Source organism: Hippocampus bargibanti, linkage group LG02, assembly GCF_051943395.1.
Source record: "Hippocampus bargibanti isolate YZ-2025 linkage group LG02, ASM5194339v1, whole genome shotgun sequence".
NCBI classification, from domain to species: domain Eukaryota; kingdom Metazoa; phylum Chordata; class Actinopteri; order Syngnathiformes; family Syngnathidae; genus Hippocampus; species Hippocampus bargibanti.
The window spans coordinates 32,398,609-32,408,446 of NC_142735.1; the positions used below are offsets into that span (position 1 = coordinate 32,398,609).

The 9,838-nt window shown below is 37.3% G+C and overlaps 1 long non-coding RNA gene across 1 annotated transcript in view; it reads left to right on the forward strand.

Annotated features, from left to right (window-relative positions):
- The first annotated feature begins 2,032 nt into the window (after nt 1-2,032).
- The window catches only part of LOC148902475 (uncharacterized), a 53,474-nt gene continuing 45,668 nt past the window's right edge, over nt 2,033-9,838 (forward strand). The window contains exon 1 of the long non-coding RNA XR_016114311.1: nt 2,033-2,210. This is a non-coding gene — a long non-coding RNA (uncharacterized LOC148902475). The remainder of the gene's footprint in view (nt 2,211-9,838) is intronic.

Genomic DNA, 9,838 nt, shown 5'->3' on the forward strand with positions numbered 1-9,838 from the left:
CTGCTGGAAAGGCAGCCACTCTCGGGGCGCCGTCTTGAAGTCAAAAGAACAAAAAAAAAAAAAAAAACAAATAATATGAGAGCATAGAGACAATATGACAAAACAAAGACACAGAGAGACATTCATTCTTCAGGACTTGCTGTACCCTCTTTGTGATGACATGAAGCAGTTCTAGATGAAAGAGGAGAGGATCAAAGCGTCTTTCCACCAGTGGATCAGGGACATCATGGTGGAATGTGCACGTCGACTACAACCTAAATGTTGAAAGCAAACACACAGCTGTAGCATCCATTGACGAAAAGAGATTGTCTCACATCTCCTGTTCCACATAAATCTGCTTCAATTCCAATCCGCAACAGTTCCACATACGCATCGGCGCTCTGCGCTGACGCTCCTTCCTTCTTATCGCGGGCTCCTCAAGCCATGCATCCATCAAGCCTCAGATTATCCAACAGCACCGACCTTCCGCTGAACAAAGCGAGGCTGTGAAGATGCTGTCCATTACAGGCGCAAAAAAGCACAATGGCCCCTTTGGTGTCCAGCGATGGCAGTCGAATGGCTCCGACATTCCTCCCATTCAAAAACAGTACTGGCATATTCATGCTGCCGAAAAGGCGCAACCGCTCAGCACAGTCTCCTCCTTGATGAATGTCGTGGTCAAAAATGCTGAAAAACAATCCGTATCCGTTCCACACGGCGCACAACAACACAAAGTGACAAAAGAAAACACAAAACAAGACAAAAACAACCAAAAAAAGCAAGGCTCATGAGAGCACTTGCTGAGGCTGCCTACTCGGGCGCCATCTTGGACTTCATAAGCCACCACCACCCCACCAAACCGGTTTAATGAAGGATTTAGTTGTTTTATGAAAATCGCTTCTTTCACTCCCCTTCTGTTCTTTCGCTAAGATTTTAACCTCATTGTCGTCAAATGAGTGGTTGCTAGCTTTTAGGTGCATATGTACTGCCCATTGAGGCCCACTAGTATTATCCCTGCGGGGTGAGGTTCAATGTGGATCGTTCATACAATTGCTTAGGCAACATAGGATTAGTAATACTGATGAGGAGATACTGGTCGAAGTGGGGCAATCAGGCCAGTCGTTAGTTAGAACGATAGGAACAATTAGTGGAGCAGCTGCAGGGAGTAGTCCTTTGCTCCCCCCAACCTGAGAGCAGGGACCTATCATAGCAGAGGCCGGCACCACCATGTCTGGACAGTAGGGATATATATATATATATATATATATATATATATATATATATATATATATATATATATATATATATATATATATATATATATAGGTGTCGGATGTTTTGCTTCATATTCAAGAAACTTCGTCATATATATATATATATATATATATATATATATATATATATATATATATATATATATATATATATATATATATATATATATATGGCCTAAACTACCAGTAAGACTTTAGTTTGCTGACGAAGTTTCTTGAATATGAAGCAAAACATCCGACACCTTCCAAGAAGTACAGATGACGGCTGAAGAAACCTTTTCATCGATGGACCACTCCTGTACGACTGAGAGCTTACACAGATGTACGCAGTAAATTTTAAAAGATAAAAAACGTATAAAATACAGGTTAAAACGTATACATTGATAGGAATGTAAATATATTATTCCATGAATTCGCGAGTAAATGGTTTCTTTTGACTCATTTGGTGTCATCTTGAGGGGCATTACTCAAAGTCGACACGAGATGACGCCATTTGACATAAAACTGAGCCCATGCAAATATGTCGCAAAAATATTTTACTCTTCAGTCGACAGTATCCAGTCCCAACGTGTTTTTTGAAACGTTACACCTGAATATCTCCTCCAACTATCGGCGTTCACTGCCAAAAATGCTGCCTTTCTCTTCCAGACGCCATTTGAAAATATAGGCAGCGTGTGTAAGCACTGTAGAATCTAATTATTTCTTTCCAAAACCTGATTAGGCATTAAAAAAGGTTAACGCCAGCGCCTGAAACGTTTTGTTTAATAATCCTATTACTGGGGGCTCATCATGTATAAAATGGTGCACAGGAGGACACACAGTTTGCACTTGCTAAAGGGGAATCGTGTGGCAGCTTTATTTTTTTGTATTTTTTTGCGCAATAGCTGCTAGCTGCTATCTGCTTTTGACACTGGGACGACGAGCACATAAAACCTACACACGGTTTATTCTGTATAGGTAAGAAATGAAGCCTTCTGCATTGCATGAGTTTTGTTTTTCCTTGTCTTTTAACCAAGCATGTGAAAAATAACGAATCGAGCTCAGTTTGATGCGTTTGAATGAATCCAGAGGGAGACCAGACTTGACAGACAAATGCGGTGCGTTCGAAAACACAAAAAGTGTAGGCATTTTGAAATTCAAATCATGCCCCCACCCGTGTTTAATTATTTGTACTGCCAAAAGTGGATTTTACTTTCATGCTTTTTACGCAAGTAAACGTCATTTGAAATCCTTCTTTGTTGATTTTGGTGCGTCTAAAATCGTCAGTAATGTCATTTCATCATGTTGGGGTTATATAAACGATTGAGCCGGTCATCAAAGAAGAAAACGTTGATTGTTTTACCAATTTTTGAATTCTTAACAATAGTACAAAAAAACGTTCATTATTTTAGTACGACATTTTTATCCGAGCGTGTGCCCAATTTCGAAGATGAAATTGTTATTGTAATAAATGTTAGCCTAATCAAAATAGATCACGGTAATGCGTTCCTTGCTATTACAAATACTGCATTGAAAGTTGTTTCAACAAAAATATTGTCTAAATATTTTTAATAATAATATAATAATACATTTCATTCATAAGCGCCTTTCAAAACTCTCAAGGTCACTTTACAGAATAAATGTATTACGTTGTGTATGATTTGTACAAAAGAAAACGTCATTTATACTCAGACTAAATATATAATATAATATAATATAATATAATATAATATAATATAATATAATATAATATAATATAATATAATATCATATCATATCATATCATATCATATCATATCATATCATATCATATCATATCATATCATATAACAATGACCAATATAATAATCATAACAATCATATACGTATTTTATTTATTAGCGCCTTTCAAAGCTGTCAAGGACACTTTACAATCACAAAAGAGGCACATAAAAAAAATACAATTAAAAATAGTAACAATTGTAAAAGTATACGACACAGAGAATGCTTGCTTATGATAGCTCACTTATGATAGATGATAAAGTATAAGTATAACATTTATTACGTGCTGTATATATATATATATATATATATATATATATATATATATATATATATATATATATATATATATATATATATATATATATATATATATATATATATATATATATATACTTTTCTCTCCACGGTGAAAAAAACTGAACTTCTTGTCGTTTTTCACCGTGGCAAAGTGAGAGGGATGAAGGTGGAAGAAAGGCGTCGGGTTTGCTGGAGAGGTAGAGTTGGGTGTCACCCGCGAAGCAGTGAAAGTGAATGCCAAACTTACGGAAAATAATATATTGATACTAATAATTTCAATATATTATTTACAATTTTATATGTGGTTTTATTGTACTTTATTTGTGATTATAAAGTGTCCTTGAGGGCTTTGAAAGGCGCTTATCAATGAAATGTTTATTATTAATAAGAATAGTAACAACAAAAACAATAATAATAAAGTAACACAATAATAGTAATAACAATAATAATACAATACTAATAACAACATTAATAATATAAAAAAAATAAAAAGCATGAACAATATAATAATAATAATAATAATAATCATCATCATCATCATCATCTTCCTATAATAATAATAATAATAATAATAATAATCATCATCATCATCATCTTCCTTTCGGCTTTTCCCTTCAGGGTTCGCCACAGCGAATCAATGTCCTCCATCTAACCCGGTTTTGTGCATCCTCTTATATAATAATAATAATAATAATAATAATAATAATAATAATAATAATAATAATAATAATAATAATAATAATAATAATATGTCCAGAGGAGAGAGAGTGACTATATCGGGAGAAGGATGCTGAGCCTTGAACTGCCAGGCGAGAGACCGAGAGGAAGACCGAAGAGGAGGTTTATGGATGTGGTCAAAGAGGACATGAAGGTAGCTGGTGTGAGAGAATAGGATGAACAAAACCGGGATAGATGGAGGACATTGATTCGCTGTGGCGACCCTTGAAGCCGAAAGGAAAAGAAGAAGATAATAATAATAATAATAATAATAATAATAATAATAATAATAATAATAATAATAATGGCCTTAAGCAAATGTACTGAGGGTCGTCGAGTGGTTAGCATCCCGATTTAACATTGCAGAGGTCATGAATTTGAATCCCGGTCCGGCCTCCCTGTGTGGAGTTGGCATGTTCTCCCGGGGCCCGCGTGGGTTTTCTGCGGTTCCTCCGGTTTCATCCCAAAATTCAAAAACATGCATGACATGGTGGTCAAACACCCAAAATTGTCCTAAGGTTTGATTGCTGTTGGTTGTTTGTCTCTGTGTACTTTGCGATTGACCGGCAACGAATTCAGGGTGTCCCCAGCCTCGTGCCCGAAGTCATCTGAGATGGGGTCCAGCGACTCCTATGAGGTTAAAACGTTTTTTTTAAATGAACGAATGAATGCATCATAATTCTTGTAATATTATCTACACATTTTCAGTCTATTTGCATTTTTTTTTGCTTTCAATTGAATGTTGCGCCCAAAAAAAAAATCGTCCGTCATGAAGCTGCGCGAAATATCAGAGAGATAGACAGGAGAAAGTGTGCGTGTTTCACACAGCAACGCGTTTGGAGAGTTTAGAAGAAAAACAATTTGAAGGATAAATATACGCGTTTGTCTTTCTGCCGAGCGATTGCGGCTCAAATAACAAATCGAATTTATTAATCGACAAAAGAGGAAAGAATGCCGAGGAGGAAAGAAAAGAAGAACACGAAGAACGAACGCCATTATCAGCAATTCTTTTTGCGTGAATTGAGGTTCCAAATGTGATTTATTTTGACTATGAAGATGATAATTGCCTAAAATAGCTGAAAATAAGAATAGATGTTTTGAAAACGTTTTTTGAAGCCAGTCTTCATTTATTGAAATTCTCATCACTATTAAAGCACCCAGATATTTTTTTTTTGAAAAAGTGATTATGGATGATGGTAAAGGAAAAAAATAAATTCCTAAAACAAAAACCTTCCTCACTCTATACACCTTGAGACAATCTTCACACTTGCAAATAATATCGTATTTCCATCAACCTTAATTGTTTGAATGGCCTTTATGTAATTTATTTGACAGAGCCTGACGTAAATTTGTTTTCTTAATTGTAAAAAAAAAAAGTTCATTGGCGAATGTCCTGACGTTGAAAAAAAATCGCAATGTGAGGGAAGTAAACCTGCACATTTACAAACCGGTTTTAAATCGCTTGCCTTTTTTTCTGATCCGATTTAAACAAATTCCAGCTCCGTAAAAAAAAATCATCGTTTTTCATTTGGAGGGCCGGAAAATGTCAGATAAGACGCAACATGATTATATTTTTTTAATCTGCGTGACTGTGTGCGTGTATTATTTTTTTTTTGCCAATCAAAAGTGAATTTGTGATATATATATATATATTTGGATTTGGATTTGGATTTGCCTTTATTAGTCTCGCAGTGGAGAATATATATATATACATATATATATATATATATATATATACTATATATACACAGTAAAGTCTCGTTATATAGATATCGGTTATATCGATATTATTACGATACTATTTTCATTTCCCTTGCACATTTCTAGTCTTTTTATGTATAATTAGTACCGTTTAGTACGATACCCGGTTATTACGATAATCCGGTTATTACGGTGCTCCTTTTCATCCCCCGCCGGCCATTTTTGTTGTTTATATCGATATATCGGTCGCGCCATTGGTCGACTTGGTCACATGAGCCGCCATCGGTCGCGCTATTGGTCGACTTGGCCGTGTGACTTTGTCACGTGACACACCATCGGTCGCGCCATTGGTCAACTTGGTCACGTGTCTTGGTTACGTGTCCCGCCATCAGTCGCGCCATTGGTCGACTTGGTCAGGTGACTTGGTTACGTGCCCAGCACCCGTGTAGCAGAGCCATTTTCATTTTCAGACGCTAGCTCGTGTGTAGCAGACGAGATTGAAGTGTTTGTGTTAAAAGGTAAAAATGGGAAGCAGAAGAAGATTGATGACTTTTTTAAATTGTATACATAATACAGTAGGATGTAAGCGTTGCAGTTTCCCTGTTGTGTTATGTACATGCCCAATGTACTGTATATGAATGCAATCGTTTTTTGCAACAATGTTTCTTGTTTTGTCTGCTGAAGCGCGATGATTTTGAAAATTATTAACATTCCATACTGTGTATTAAAGGACAGCCGATGTCACTTTTTATTCAAATGCAAATAAAAATGACTTGACGCCAAGACGTCTTGCATTGCTTGTGAATCCAAACAATGGCTTCAGATTCGGATAATATGCTTTCTTGTTACACATCCAGTTATGAATATGTTTCAAATACACTGTAGTTCTGAAGATTAAAGCATACATGTTTACAATCATTAAAGAATTATATGTGCCATTTTGAGGCAACATTGAGGGAACATCTCTCACCCAAAAAAAAAGGGAGCTAATGGCCAGCTCCGTTTCTTATATGGCGCTTGGCTGCCCTCTTTTGGCGGCTTTTGTTTAATGCAGTTCGGCGCAGGATCGGATATATCGATAGTCCCGGTTATATCGATATTTTTTCGGACTCCCTTGAATATCGATATAACGAGACTTTACTGTACTAAGTAGAGAGGAGCGGTGAGGCACCAGCCGGCTGAGCCTCAGCATGGATTGCGCAATCACAATGCTAACTGTGCTGGCTTGCTCTGCAGTGAGACCGCATTGCTGTCCTTCTGCATATCGCTATTAAAGCGTTCAAACACGTTTAATATATTAACTGAATTTCTACAGTTTAGCAACTGTAGCTGGTGTATATAATGTACAGTCACTGTACATTATAAACACTGTACTATAGTGTTTATTTTGTTTTATTTTTATCAAAACTCGGTGCGTGGGTGAGGCACACAGTTCTCCTGCCTCATTACAGGGGGCGCTTGTGATTGCAGAAATACTTGCGACTCCACGGCTGTAGAATAATAGAATTAGGGACAGCAAGCTACAGTGAACAGTTAGCACATAAAGTGCAACCCTCCAGTCATTTTTTCATGTTGCTTGGCCTCATTTTCAGAATGGAGGATTACATATATAAACTGAAAGAATTTTCTAAACTGGACTTTGAATCGAAGCAGGAGATAATAATTAAAGGAAGACCAACACCGGAGCTAAAATGTTTGCTTCAGAACAACGGGACAGAATACTCGCTCTTTTAAGACGGACTGGTACACACGAAAAGGCCGGCTGTGTATATATGTATATATGCATCCATCCATCCATTTTCCGTACCGCTTATTCCTCATTAGGGTCGCGGGGGGTGCTGGAGCCTATCTCAGCTGTCTTCGGGCACGCGGCGGGGGACACCCTGAATTGGTTGCCATCCAATCGCAGGGCACACAAAGACGAACAACAGTCACTCTCACACCTAGGGACAATTTGGAGTTGTCAATTTGCCTGGAGGACCCGGAGAAAACCCACGCGGGCCCGGGAAGAACATGCAAACATATATATATATGTGTGTGTGTGTTCAAGATATATATATATATATATATATATATATATATATATATATATATATATATATATATATGTGTGTGTGTGTGTGTTCAATATATATATATATATATATATATATAATTATTTTTTCTATGCTACAGTTTGTACATATAAAGAATGCTTACATGACATACTTGGCAATAAAGATGATTCTGATTCTGATTCTGATGACATTTTAAACAAAACACGTTAACGTTAACAGCTAGATACCCAGCCATATATCCAGCTCCAGTAGATAGTCAGCTAGATAGCTAGATAGCTGGATAGCTAGGAAGATATTCAATACAACGTAAGAAACCTTAGGCTCTCTTCTTTCATCAGAAAAACGTTTTTCTGTGGGTGAGCAGCGGCAGCCACACGCGCCAGCGTTAACTCAACCCGGAATAACTTAGATAGAAAGCTCGCTAGCTAGCTAATAGATAGCTAAGAGATAGCTAGCTGGATAGCTAGATAATAGATAGCTAAGAGACAGCTAGCTCGATAGCGAGAATGCTGGATAGCTATATAGATATTCAATACAGCGTAAGAAACCTTAGTCTATCTTCATTCATCAGAAAAAAAAGTTTTTCTGTGGGTGAGCAGCGGCACTCAACCCGGAATAACTCAAATAGATAGAACGCTAGCTAGCTAGCTAATAAAGAGCTAAGAGATAGCTAGCTAGATAATAGATAGCTATATACATAGATATCTGGCTAGATAGATAGCTAGCGAGATAGCTAATAGATAGTAGCTATAGTGTCTGTGTTCCTCTGAACGTTTAGTAACCAGGAAGCAAATTCATTGGATGTTTCTTGCATATTTAGTCAATCAATCTGATTCTGATTGCGATTCAGATCAATGGCTTGATTTCTAGCATGGAAGCAATGACCGTTTCACAAGCGGGACATTATTGCAACAGTTCTTCCGCCACAGGGCTTCTGGTGGTCCCCGTGACATCTTAAATAAGATGTCATTCATCATTTGCATGATTTGGATGTAAATGTCCAGGTCCCATCTGGGAAGCAAAACAAAAGACCTCCACAGTCTTGAAACCAAAATGCCGCAAACATATTTGTTCGGCAGTAAAACGGTCAAAAGTGCCGCAAAGTCAAACGGCTCTTATTGCATCCTCCAACACAGTCAAAAGGCAAATTAATCTCACACACACACATATATATACACACACACACAGCTTTTGCGTGTAATGGATGCGCTGTGAAATGCGCCGTTATTATTTGCTATCCTTCCCGGGGAAACGAATTGAACATTTATTGCATATATATTAAAAATTATCCGCTGTGTGCTTGATGTCTCTGTTATTGAGGCGCACTAAGAGGTGAGGTCCCAGTAGATCCATTCGGCTTGTTGGTGGATGTTTAGGGAGAATGCCTGTACGGCTAAATTGATTTGGAAACAAATTTGCAACTTGGAACCCCCCCTTAGTCACCCCCTGCCCCCATTTTTTGCTGCATTGCCATTGCAGACAATAATGTGCAATTCATTCAAGTTCATATTAAAGTGATACCTCAGTTTACCAACTTAATTGGTTCGCAGACATTGTGTGTAAGGCGAAAAGTTTGTCTGCCTAACATGTATTTCCCATAAGAAACCATTAAAATGAGAATAATCCGTTCCCAGGTCCCCATAAAACATAATTTTCTACTAAATAAGTCATATTTATTTTAAGAGCTTCATGGTGTAATCTGCACGTCTGCTACAAGCTAAATGTTGAAAGCAAACAGGAAGCTGTAGCATTCATTGGCAAAAGAAATTGTCTCACATCTCCTGCCCCACATTAATCCGCTTTAATTCCAAGCTGCGACAGTTCCGCATACACATTGGTACTCTGCTCCTTTCTTGAGCACTGTAATTTACATAGGTATTGATTATTAAAATCATCCTTCATGAGCAGCTAATGCTAATCTAATCTTTGTCATTCAATCTCACCCTTGGGTAATCTGCATTGGAATCGAAAGAAAGTGCAACACTCTGATTGGAACAACCTGATCAATCAGAATCCGAATCAGAATCAGAATCATCTTTATTGCCAAGTATGTAGAACACACAAGGAATT